Here is a 13,629-nt window from a genome sequence, read left to right on the forward strand (position 1 = left end):
TTTCTCTGGGGGGGGGCTTTGCACTCTCGCTCTCTTGTTACACCACTGCGAATAATGTAACCCTGTAACAAGACCAAAGGCTGAGGTCACGTAACTCTGGTATGATTTCCAGTATCTTTCATATTTTATAACTGCAACCTCATTATTTTAATAAACACAAGGAAGTTTGAAGGAAGTGGCCATGGCACTCAGTCTGGATATAGATGTGTGTGTTATGTTCCTGCTGGAATCCACTGTGAGATGAGTGGGGAGTGTATAGAATGTAGCGAATGAGGGGAGGAAAATATCAAGGAAGTATCTGATGGACAGAGCGAGGGATGGACATAATGAGTGAAGTATGAGAGATGGATGGAATCAGGGGAGTAAGACATGGAAAGATAAAATGGGGTGAGTGAGGGATGGATACAATGAGGAACAGATCGATACAGTGGTATGAGATGTGAGCAGATGTGCATTTTCTTTTATATTTATTTTTATCTGTGCTGCTGGGTCTGGGTCCTGTCTTGATGGGTGCACAGTCAGTACCTACTGGGAGAATATTAGGTAATCAGACAAGGAAAGGCATGTGTGTTGCATGCATCTGAGCTCTCGACACTTTGGGAGAGTTCAGGCACACTCGCGCCTTACCTTGTCTGGCTGCCTAATTTTCTCCCAGCAGGTACCATGCACCGACTGACCCCAGACAAGCAGTTCAGATAAAAATACATTTCTTAAATAAAATAAAAATAATTGCTAATCACTTTGGGGCCCTAGGCTATTCATTAATCCTCCCCTGGATGGAATGAATTAATGGAGAGAATATTTGATGGAACATACGTAAATGCGTATTTATTTATACACTCTCTCACCCTATGTTTTCCACAAAAACCTCTTGTTTTCTACTCTGGTATCTTCAAATATTTATTGTAATCTGTGGGCATGATGAGACTCCCCATGAGATTCCACATATTTTTCAGTTGTAATACAAATTGATTTATTTTATTTCACATGACAATCTGCATTTTAATCCTTTGATATATAACTTTGTATTCCTCAGAAATAAGTCATGTATTGTAATCAGTAGGTTATAAGGTTATTATGTGTATTACTCATAAATATGTTGATGTACTGTATTCCTAGGAAGGGCTGGATTGTATTGAATTGCATTCCTGATGTAATAGAATTCCATGTAATACTTTTCCATTGGAATTGTAAACATTTCCTTAATATTTCTGAAACTTGATAAACCCTATATTGTATTTATAGTGTCTTCAAATATGCTTTGTATTCCTTGGGCAAAATGACTTTCCAATATATCTGCCTGGGGCTAAAGGGGCATCATATTATTTGTGCAATTCGACTTTCCATGTTGTGTTTGGACCAGGGTTTGTAATGCTTGAGCATGATGAGACTCCACATTGTATTCCACATATTTCTCGGGTTGTAATGAAAATTGGTGTCTTATTTTTTACATGACAATCTGCACTGTAATCCTATGGGATATAACTTTGTATTCCTCAGAGAAAAAGAACTTTTATATTCTTTGGACATTGAGAATTCTCTACTGTATTCCACATATATTTTAAGATATACGTTGTATTCCTACAAATTGGCATTTTTCTTTGTATTCCTATATTGGAAGGCATTGTTGTCCCATGGCCCTGGGAGTCTGTGCATGGTATTTCTGGGCTAGTAAAGACTCTGTATTGTATTCCATACATGTTATATGGATCTCGATTCTGGATCATTTTGAATCATCATTGTATTCCAAGTGTTATAGAAAACGACTTGATACCCTTCATAAATTGCTCTCTATTGTAATCCGGTATGTTATAAGGTTATTCTTTGTATTTCTATTAAATATGTTGATGTACTGTATTCCTAAGAAGGATTGTATTGTATTGATTTGTTTTCCTGGTGTTATAGGAGTCAATTTTATACATCCCATGATTATATTTCCTCAATATAAGGTTTTCCATTGGAATTGTAAACATATCCTTAATATTTCTGAAACTGGATAACCCCTATATTGTATCCATTGTGTCTTCAAAAATGTTTTGTAGTCCTTGGGCAAAAATGCTTTCCAATATGTCTGACTGGAGCTAGAGGTGCATCATATTGCTTAGGCAATTTGACTTTCCATGCTTTGTTTGGACCAGGTTTTCATTGTATTCCGTAAGGGTTGTGAGGCTAGGCTTGGTATTCCAGTGACCCAACTTCCTCAGCTTTTTAGGCCTGAATTGTATTCCTGGTGTTTAATTGGACACATTGTTTTATTCTAAAACACATTATTTACACGGTATTCCCTTTATGAGAAACAAATTATATTTAAAGTGATACTGACACTAAATATAAACACTTTAAAAATATTATTTTACCGGTACATTAAAAGTTACCTATAGGTCATGTTGCCTATTTTTCGCTGAAAGAACTGTTTTTGTGAGTAAGTAATTGAAATTCTTAATCCTGATTGTGTTACCAACGTGTCTGTACCTTTTCAAGCTTTCAATTAAAGTTTCTAATGCTAACGTACTACTACTGCACAAATATGGCAGCCCCCTCATAGAGGAACATGGGGGGTCAGGTTGGTAATGCAAATGCATAGTACAAATAAATTTATGGCAAAATAATACATTTTATGCAAATACAATTATGATAGATTTTTAGAGATTTCATTTTTGGTGTCAGCATCTATTCAACATGATTTTTTCCATGTGTTTTCAAATTGTTATTATAATCCGTGGGCACGATGAGACTCCCCATTATATTCCGCATATTTCTAGGCTGTAATACAAATTGATATTTTATTTCACATGACAATCTGCACTGTAATCCTATGGAATATGACTTTGTATTTTTCAGAACTTTTGTATTCTTTGGACATCATGAACTCTTTACTGTATTCCACATATTTTAAGAAATACATTGTATTCTTTGGACAAGTTGTCAATTCTGTTTGTATTCCTATATTAGGAAGGTGTTGTTTTCCTATGGCCCTGTGAGGTGTGCATGCTATTACTGGGCTCGTAAAGACTTTGCATTTTATTCCGTCCATGGTATATGTATTCTGAATAATTGGATTCTGAATAATTTTAGATCATCACTGTATTCCTAAATGTTTGCATGCAAAATTGCACTTTGCACTAGTCGCTGCATTAGTAAACATTGCTAACAGCATGTGGTAATCCACATATTCTCCAATCTATTATGTTTTGATAAATTAAGTGTCTTACTGGTTATATTTATTTTTCAGACACACTGCATGAAATTAAAGCTGCACCTCTATTTGCATACACAACACAATAGTGAGCATATATTATATTGTCCTGTTATGTGTTACTTCTGCCTCATTCAGTGTGTGCTTAATGCAATGATTACACATTCAGCCTGCAGTGGAGATACAATTTTATTCATTGTACAGTTCTCGTTCCTTCCTCTGCTTTCTCCCTCATGCCATTCCTCTTTCTTCCTGTTCCTGCCTCCTACCCAGCCTGCCTCTGTGCTTTAAAAGTACACTGTAGCGTAAAGGGATTCTTCACCTTTGAGTTAACTTTTAATAGGATGTAGAGAGTGATATTCGGAGACAATTTGTAATTGGTTTTCATTTTTTATTATTTGTGTTTTTTGAGGTATTTGGGTTTTTATTCAGCCGCTCTCCAGTTTGCTAAGTCAGCAATCTGGTTGCTAGGAGTGAAATTACCCTAGCAACCATGCATTGATTTGAAAAAGAGACTGGAATATGAATAGGGAAGGACCTGAAAAGAAAGACGGGTCATAAAAAGTGGTAATAACAATACATTTGTGGCTTTACAAAGCATTTGTTTTTAGATGGGGTCAGTGATCCCCATTTGAAAGCTGGAAAAATGAAAATGTGTTTTTGGCTTTCATTGTTTGCGCATCCCTAAGCTGTGACACAAAGATTTCGTTACCAACATATTAAACGTATTTTAAATAGTTCATTTAAATTCTCCATGGAGCAAAGTCAAGTCTGGTATTATACATTTATACCACCTGACATTCTGATAAATATAGCAACAGGTGACATGATATTACTTGTAGACTAAATTATTTTAAAATGTGTCTTTTTTTTGTTATCCATATGTAACTATTTTACACTTAGTTTTTGGGGGTGCTCTGCTGACCAGAAATCATTGAGACAATTGGTCAATAAATTGTTGAGAAATTAATTTAAAATTGTTGCAGTACTCACCTTCTCTGTATAAAATAATGAATTCACTTCACTCTACAACAGTAAGGAGGAGGAGAGCCATGATTGGTTCAGAGCATCTTATCTCTATAACAAAAATGCTCTAAGGATCTCCATTCTAGCATCTAAAACATATTCTGCTATTAGCTCAATTATATATATACAGGTATGGGACCTGTTATCCAGAATGCTTGGATTACAGATCTTTTGTGATTTGAATCTTCAGAAAATCATGTACAAATGAAATACACCCAATAGGCTGATTTTGCTTCCAATAAGGATTATTTATATCTTAGCTGGGATCAAGTACAAGGTACTGTTTTATTATTACTACAGAAAAAAATCATTTTTAAAAATTTGGATTATTTGGCTGGTTAACTGGTTAACAGGCTGCAAAAACCTATGCTGGAGAAGTGCAGTCGTTTCAGGTCTTGTCTGTTATATCTCTGACAGGATGCTTGTTTGTCATTGGCAGTTGGCATGATGACATCATGATGCTAACTGCTAATGGACTGAACCATTTTAATAAGCAGGGGTGTACTGGCTGGAAATGGTATCATCCACTGGTCAATAAATAAAATGCCATTTCATACTTACCATGGGTATATTTCCTCATTATAAGGTTTTTCATTGGGATTGTAAACATATACCGGTACTTAAGTATTCCTGAAATTGGGAAACCCCTATATTGTATCCATTGTGTCTTCAAATATGGTTTATATTCATTGGGCAAAATGGCTTTCCAATATATCTGCCTGGAGCTAGAAGTGCTTCATTTTATTTGGGCATGTGGACTTTCCATGTTGTGTTTGGACCAGGTTTTGTAATCCTTGGCCATGATGAGACTCCCCATTGTATTCCACATATTTCTCTGTTATAATTAAAATTGGTTTCTTATTTTTCACATTACAGTCTGCACTGTAATCCTATGGGATATGACTTTGTATTCCTCAGAGAAAAATAACTTTTATATTATTTGGACATCGAGAACTCTTTACTGTATTCCACATATTTTAGGATATACATTTTATTCCTTAGACAAATTGACATTCCTCTTTGTATTCCTATATTTTGAAGACGTTGTTTTCCCATGGCCCTGAGAGGCTGTGCATTGTATTTCTGGGCTAGTGAAGACTTTGTATTGTATTCCATACATGTTTATATGGATCTTTATTGGATTCTGGATAATTTTAGATTATCATTGTATTCCCAGTGCGATAGAAAATGACTTGACACCCTTCAAAAATGCTCTCTATTGTATGTAATCCAATAGGTTATACTGTTAATCTTTGTATTTCTAGTAAATTGATGTATTGTATTCCTAAGAAGGATTGTATTGTATTGATTTGTATTCCTGGTGAAATAGAATTCCATTTGATACATACCATGATTATAAAGTATTTCCTCAGTCTAAGGTTCATTAGGATTGTAAACATAGCCTTAATATTTCTGAAACTGGATAAACCCGATATTGGGGCAGATTCACTAAAGGGTGAAGTGGCCATCGCTAGCAACAATTCACCAGAAATCCAATCCGCGGGGACATTGCCAATTTACTAACAGGCGCGAAGTGTGGTAAAGTGGTCGCTGGTGACAATTCGCCCTTTAGTGAATTTGCCCCATTGTATCCGTTGTGTCTTCAAAAATGTTTTGTATTTCTTGGGCAAAAAGGCTTTTCAATATGTGTTCCTGGAGCTAGAGGTGCATCATATTATTTTGGCAATTTGACTTTCCATGTTGTGTTTGGACCAGGTTTTCAATGTATTCCTTAAGGATTTTGAGGCTAGGCTTCGTATTCCAGTTACCCAACTTCCTGAGCTTTTTAGGCCTGCAATGTATTTATGTTGTTTATTAGGATGCATGTTTTTATTCCAAAACTAATGATTTGCACTGTATTCTTTTCGTGACAAAGACGTTATACTTATCATGAGTTCTTCTGTTTACACTGACAATCTTCCAGAAAATCTTCTTAATCTGAAATTTTCAATTATTTTTTATAATCCTTGGTCATGATACAATATCCCATTTCTTGGTTTTAATACAAATTGATTTCTTTTTTTTCACATGACAATCCTCAGAAAGAAGACTCTATTTTTTTAATATTTGGGTATCATGAATGCTCTACTCTATTCCATATAATCTAAAATATACATTGTATTCCTTAGACACATTTATATCCCTCTCTGTATTCCTATATTAGGAAGGTGTTGTTTTTCTATGGCCCTGGAAGGCAGTGCAAGGTATTTCTGGGCTAATCAAGATTCTACTTTGCATTCCTGGGATAGGCTGGATTGTATTCCTTCCATTGTATATGGATTTTTATTTGATAGTGTATAATTTTAGATCATCATTATATTCCCAGTGTTATAAGAAATTACTTGATACCTTCCATAAAATACTCTGTATTGTAATCCAGTGGGTTATAAGGTTATACTTTGTATTCCTAGGGCGGCAGGATTTTAGGGGGTGGCATGAAGCCCAACCACACCCACAATGGTTCAGGAACACTCGAGAGGCACAGGAGATACGATAGTTTTTAAAATTTCCTGTACACCAATCCCCATTTCTCTGGTCCTGATGATGAAAAGTTGATTGAATAAAAGGGAGGGGACAGTGCGATGAATGACAGTGGGCCTGGGGCACCTGCTATGTAAATCCGGCCCTGATTCCACATATTTTAAGATATACATTGTATTCCTTAGACAAATTAACTTTTCTCTTTGTATTTCTATATTTCGAAGGTGTTGTTTTTCCATGGCCCTGAGAGGCTGTGTGTGGTATTTCTGGGCTAGTAAAGACTCTGTATTCTATTCCTGGGATAGGAAGCACTGGATTGTATTCCTTCCATGGTATATGGATCTTTATTGGATGCTGGATAATTTTAGATCATCACTGTATTCCTTAAGGTTTGCATACAAAAGTGCACTTTGCACTAGATAATGCATTAGTAAACAAGGCTAACAGTTTGTGGTGATCGACATTTTCACAAATGGATTATGTATTGATAAATAAAGTCTCTTACTGGTTATATTTATTTTTTAGACAAAATGTAGAAAATTGAAACTGTACCTTTATTTGCATACACAACACAACAATGAGCATATATTATATTATCCTGTTATGTGTTACTTCTGCATCATTCAGTGTGGGCTTAATGCAATGATTACACATTCAGCATGTGGTGGAGATCCAATTTTATTGATTGTACAGTTTACAATTACAGTCTAATTCCTTTCTCTATTTCTTCATTATGCCATTCCTCTTTTCTCTGCCTTAAAGGTACACTGTAACTTAACATAATTGTTCACCATTGCATTAACTTTTAACATGATGAAATCAATTACAAAGACAATTTGTAATTGATTTTCATTATTAATTATTTGTGGTTTTTGCATTATTTAGGTTTTTATTCAGCAGCTCTCCAGTTTGCAGATTCAGCAGTCTGGTTGCTAGGATCCAAATTACTCGAGTAACCGTGCATTGATTTGAATAAGAGACTGGAATATGAATAGGGGAGGGTCTGAATAAAAAGATGAGTAACAAAAAATAGCAATAACAATACATTTGTAGCCTTGTACAACATTTTTATTTTTTAGATGGGGTCAGTGACCCCCTTTGGTGTTCATGAAAATGGCCTGTAGAGGTCACTGTGCTCATACTTATACTGTGCATACTTCCTGGTAGTTTGAAAGTGAAAGTGAAAGCTTACTGTTGTGTAATGCCTGCATGACTAATAAAGCTAATAAAGCACTGTTATACTCTACTCATCCTCGGCTACCCAAAACATAACACCCCCATTTGAAAGCTGGAAGAGTCAGGAGAAAAAGGCAAATAATGAAAACACTATAAAAAATAAATAGCGAAGACCAATTGAAAAGTTGCTTAGAAATGGCTATTCTATAACATACCAAATGTGAACCACCCCTTTAAACAGATATTACATCATGGTAAGAAAAAAATGTGTTTTTGGCCTTCATTGTTTTGCACATCCCTAAGCTATGACACAAAGATCTCCAGCATATTAAACATATTTTACATATTATTCCATTTAAATTCTTCACTTTTCCACTGACTTTGGAGCTATGTCAACCCTAACCCTGGAGCAATGTCAAGTCTGGTATTATACATTTCTATTAACTGACATTCTGATAACATAAATACAGCAACATGTTACATGATATTAAATGCAGACTAAATCATTTTAAAATTTGTCTTTTTTTATTTTAAAAAATGCTGGTGTGTGTTTTTGGGGGTGCTCTGCTGCCCAGGAATCATTGAGACAATTGGCAATAAATTGTTGAGAAATTAATTTAAAATTGTTGCAGTAATCACCTTCTCTGTATAAAATATTGAATTCACTTTAATCAAAAACAGTAAGAGGAGGAGAGACATTGATTGCCCATGATTGGTTAGGAGCATCTCTTCTCTTTAACAAAAATACTCTAATGATCTCCATTTTAGCATCTAAAACATATTGCGCTATTAGCTCAATTATACATATACAGGTATGGGATCTGTTATCCAGAATGCTTGGGACCTGGGGTCTTCCAGATAACAGATCTTTTGTAATTCGGATCTTCATGCCATAAGTCTACTAGAAAATCATGTAAACATGAAATAAACTCAATAAAAATAGGTTTTGCTTTCAATAAGGATTAATTATATTTTAGTTTGGATCAAGTACAAGGTACTGTTTCATTATTACAGAGAAAAAGGAAATCATTTTTAAAAATGTAGATATTTGGATAAAATGGAGTCTATGGGAGAAGGCCTTTCTGTAATTTGGAGCATTCTGGATAACGGGTTTATCCTTTTTACTTTTTCCTGGCTAAAGTTATCAGGCTGTAATAACCTACAGTATGCTGAGACATAAGAAGTGCAGCCGTGTCAGCTCTTGTTTGTTATATGTCTGTCAGGGATGTTTGTTTGTCATTGGCAGTTGATGATGTCATCCTCACAACTGAACTGGTTTAGTCCATTGGTCAACTAAATGCAGAGATTTCTGTTGGACTCTGAATCAGTATTCAAACAACTATAGTTCTATTTATCTGCTATGTTTTTATAAGTGCAATTACATTCTCACTTTTCCCTGGCTAAACTGGTTATCAGACTGCAAAAACCTATGGCGGAGAGATGAGAAGTGCAGCCGTATAAGGTCTTGTCTGTATCTCTAACAGGGATGCTTGTTTGTCATTGGCAGTTGGCATGATGACATCATAATTCTGGCTGCTAATGGACTGAACCATTTTTATAAGCAGGGGTGTACTGACTGGAAATGGTATTGTCCACTGGTCAACTACACTCAGAGATTTCAGCTGAAACTTGAATCAGTACTCAAGCACCTTTCTATATTTCTACTGATCTGCTAATGTGTTATACGGATGTTTCTCTTGCTATGCTCTGAAATATTAACATTCTTTCAGCCATTAAATGTCACTTGGTCTACTACAAGAGTCAGAATTAATGGCTGCTTGAAAATATACATATATATATACTATTATGCATAAAGTAGCAGTATATTGTGTGGAGACTGACGTTTTGGCTACCTCCCTAGCTTTTTTCGAAGTGTGTAGATGTGTTTATATATCTATAGTAGGACATTAGAAACATTATTATTGTTCATCAACATGTAAAGTTTATGAACTTAGTTTCCATTCCTTTACGTCTTACTCTGCTGGGTTTTTGAGGATATTTCCACCATTGCTTTATAAGAAGGAAATAGCATAGTGGTGCATCAGACTGGCCCACCTGGATACCAGGAAAACTCCCGGTGGGCCCAGGTGTCAGTGGGCCTCTTGCTTCTTACAATTTGGCCTATTTCACGGTCATTTCCTATTTCTTTATGGGAACAAAGAGATTTAATAATGGAAGAATAGAGAATAGTATGTAGAGAAAAAGACTAGGAGAATAAAGAGGTTGAGTGAGGAGAACAAGTATAATAGTTTGGAAAGTGGACCCTCAGCCTAAGGTTTTCTGGTGGGCCCCTGGCATTCCAGTTCGACACTGTCTCTCCTAACCAGATACAAGCTCTGTTTGATATATATATATATATATATATATATATATATATATATATATATATATATATATCTATAGCTAAATATAGGCAGATAAGACAAGCCTAAAATCGGCCCACTGCAAATAAACTGCTCATTATCTGCTAATGTGTGTTACTTGCACTTGTCTCTTGATATGGGCTCAAAGATTTGACATTATTGTTGACTCATTTAAATCTAGGCTACAAAAAGGCTGCTACATTTAAAAAATAAACCTTTATTGGAGCTGTATCCTCTCTGATCCACTGTCTGTTACAAATGAGTGGTTGGCATGTCCTAATGGTTCTTGCACTGAAACACAGAATAATGTGAGTCGCTAATCACAGGTCTGTCTTCACACAGGCAAAGACAGACTACAGTTCCCTGTCAGGTCCATCTGGTTGCTGATTTGTTGACAAGTACAAGTCGCTGAGTGCTGCTTAATGTCATCCATGGCTTGGTAAAGCAGCCAGCAGGACCTAGAATGAATAGACGGAGGGGGGGGGGGTGAGGTTCAGTATAATACAACAGAGGTAACTTTGTATAAAGATGCAGATGAATTTTAACCGCATCCAGGAGGTCTGTGAAGTGTGTGTTCACTGCATGAGATGCACTGACAAATATTTGTCTGGACACCAAGGTGGGTTATTTATTAAACCTTGAATTTATCTGGTTGGGCTTTTTGGGGCAAAAACTAACATTTTTTGTGGAAAAAAACCCACATTTTTCGAGATTTATTATACCCCGATGCTGCAAAGAGCCCAAATCCAAAAATCCACTTTTTCAGACCTGTCGAGTTTCTGTATAAGTCAATGGCAATCGTGGTTTGTGCTGGGTTTAGCCCGTTAATCCAAATTCAGGGAAAAATCTAGCAATTCTGAAGATAAAGTTTAGTAAATAACCCCCTAAATGTCACCATTTATCTACTCTTCAGTCTCCTGGCACATCTTTTTATTCAGAATAAAAACTTTCCTTAATGCACAGCTGAACATGATCTATGGATAAAGTAGAAAAGAAAGCTAGTTATGTTTTGATCTATGAGATAAAACACTTTTACTGTTTTTATTTTCAGTCTGTTTCTTAAATGGCAGGGTTGAGGTTGCCTGGGGACCAAGGGAGGAAGGAAGGAAGGAAATTGCTTCTGACTCAGTAGTAGATTTAGAAGAATTTGGCTCAAGTTAGTTTTTGTCTTTTTTTCTCTTATAAACAAGAAACATATAGATTTAGGTACAACTGGACATAGTCACAAAGGCAAACCTGCACCTGTGCAGTTATTCATAGCACCCAAATACCATGTAGTTGTTGGTTTACAAATTCACTCGTAGCATCCCAAATACAGATCTTCTGCTGTCAGTAAGATGCTGGATGTTGTAGGGAAAGGATAAAAAAGTGTAAATCACTGGAGGTGTCAAATGTTAAAGGAGAAGGAAACCCTGTAGAAAAAAAACCTCTTCCCCCCACCCCACGTAGACCCCCCTCCCTCCTCCCTTCAGGCTAACTGCCTCCCCCCGGGGAAATGCCCCATACTTTATACTTACCCCCGTCGCAGATTCTGGCAGCGGACGTCACGGCATCCATCTTCTGGGTCCTCAGTAAGCTGACTGGGAGATCGGCAATCTCTGTCAATTTCGGTGCATGCGCAGTTGTCGGAAACTGGGAAATTGCTCCAACTGCTCATGCGATTTCCTACAGGGGTTCCTTCTCCTTTAAGCAACCCCCAGCAGGGCTGGAACTAGGGGTAGGCAGAAGAGGCACATGCCTAGGTCGCAAAGGTAGAGGGGCACCAGGCATGTACCTCTTCTGACGACTTCCCCTAGTTCGTACCGTTATGCCCAGTAGCTGCGGCAACTTTTGTCTAAAAGCGAGTGTGCACATGTGCATTAGTGCTTCCTCTGCAACATGCACAGTAGCGATTGCGCTCTTATGTGCACCCGTGCTACCTCGGCACTTGCTCTTATGTGAATGCGCAAGCAGTGGAGGGGCGACGTTGTCGGCCGGGTTGCCTAGGCGCCCAGCCGACTTGGCCCAGCACTGAACCCCAGTGATATTAATTACTTACCTAATACACTGGACTGGTGCTCCTGTTAGTTAAAAACTGCACCGGGCTGGGGTTCTTCTCAGCGAGCACCACAGAGTGATCTTTCTTTACTCTAATGTGCTTTGTTTGGCCCCAGGCATTGAAAAATGAAGAAGTGGAAAGAGAGGATTGCTTTGTGGTGCTTGTTAAGAAGAACCCTGGGCTGGTGCAGTTTTCTGCTAACCAACCTGGGGTATCAGGAAAGTGATTACAATCTTTGGGGGATTTACACTTTCCTTTGCCTTTAAACACATTACATTATTCTTAGTGCACTTAGCTGATGAGAACTAATTGTTCAGTGGTTGCTATAGGTTGTTGCACTGGTGTAGTTCCACTCACATAGTATTACCACCGGTATAAAAAATTATATATATATATATATATATATATATATATATATATATATATATATATATAATATATTACAGAAGTGTTTTAGGAAATCCTTTGACTAAGACAAGTGGTTTATGTGCAAAGTGTTTATACATATGGTTAAGATTTCATAAGCTGTAGAGAGTCTGCAATGAATGATGAAGGGGGATTGTTTATAAATAGGGTGCCAAAAAGAAAGTGAAATTTTAATATTGCCTCCCTCTGCATGCCTTAAGTACTACAAACCAAAAATACAAATGGTTAATTTACTGTATACTGACATAACTTTCATTTTCATGCATTACTATGCGAAGCCTGACTTTTTTTTATCTTTACCTTCTGCACTGAGTGTAGACATCTTAATCTGTTATATATATATACAAGCCTACATCCATTCAACCTCAGATCCTTAGGAGTCGTTTATTTTATAAGGGGCAAAAAACAATGTGTTTCCCCAGCGATTGCTTAAAAGTCGCGACGAAAAGTCGCGGCGAAAAGTCGCCGCAAGTCAAATCGCGGCGCTATCGCCTAGTGTGGCCTTAGCCTTAGGGCACATTCCCACAAGTCTCAGCAATGCAAAACAGATCGTAGTAGATACCTGCATCCCCCGATGAATGGGGCTCTCTTTTGCTTCTATCCAGGGTCTTTTATTACTTGAGTTTGAATAATTCATTCTGATTTTGCAAGCCAACAAGCATCACAGTTTTAAAATATTTGAGTAAAAAGATCATGCTTTCTCCAAAGAATTATAACATACCTCCCAACTGTCCCTTTTTCGGAGGGACAGTCCCTCTTTTGACATCTCAACCCGCAGTCCCTGATTTGTACTGGAAAGTCCCTCTTTTCTCTGCACTGAACAGCCAGAAAAAGAAACAAAGTTTCTCACTTAATTGGCTTTTAGCAGAGAGCCCAGAACAGCCACAGGTGCAAATAAGATCCTTTGTAACAATTTTGAGACA

This window comes from Xenopus laevis, chromosome 3L, assembly GCF_017654675.1.
Source record: "Xenopus laevis strain J_2021 chromosome 3L, Xenopus_laevis_v10.1, whole genome shotgun sequence".
Classification (NCBI taxonomy): domain Eukaryota; kingdom Metazoa; phylum Chordata; class Amphibia; order Anura; family Pipidae; genus Xenopus; species Xenopus laevis.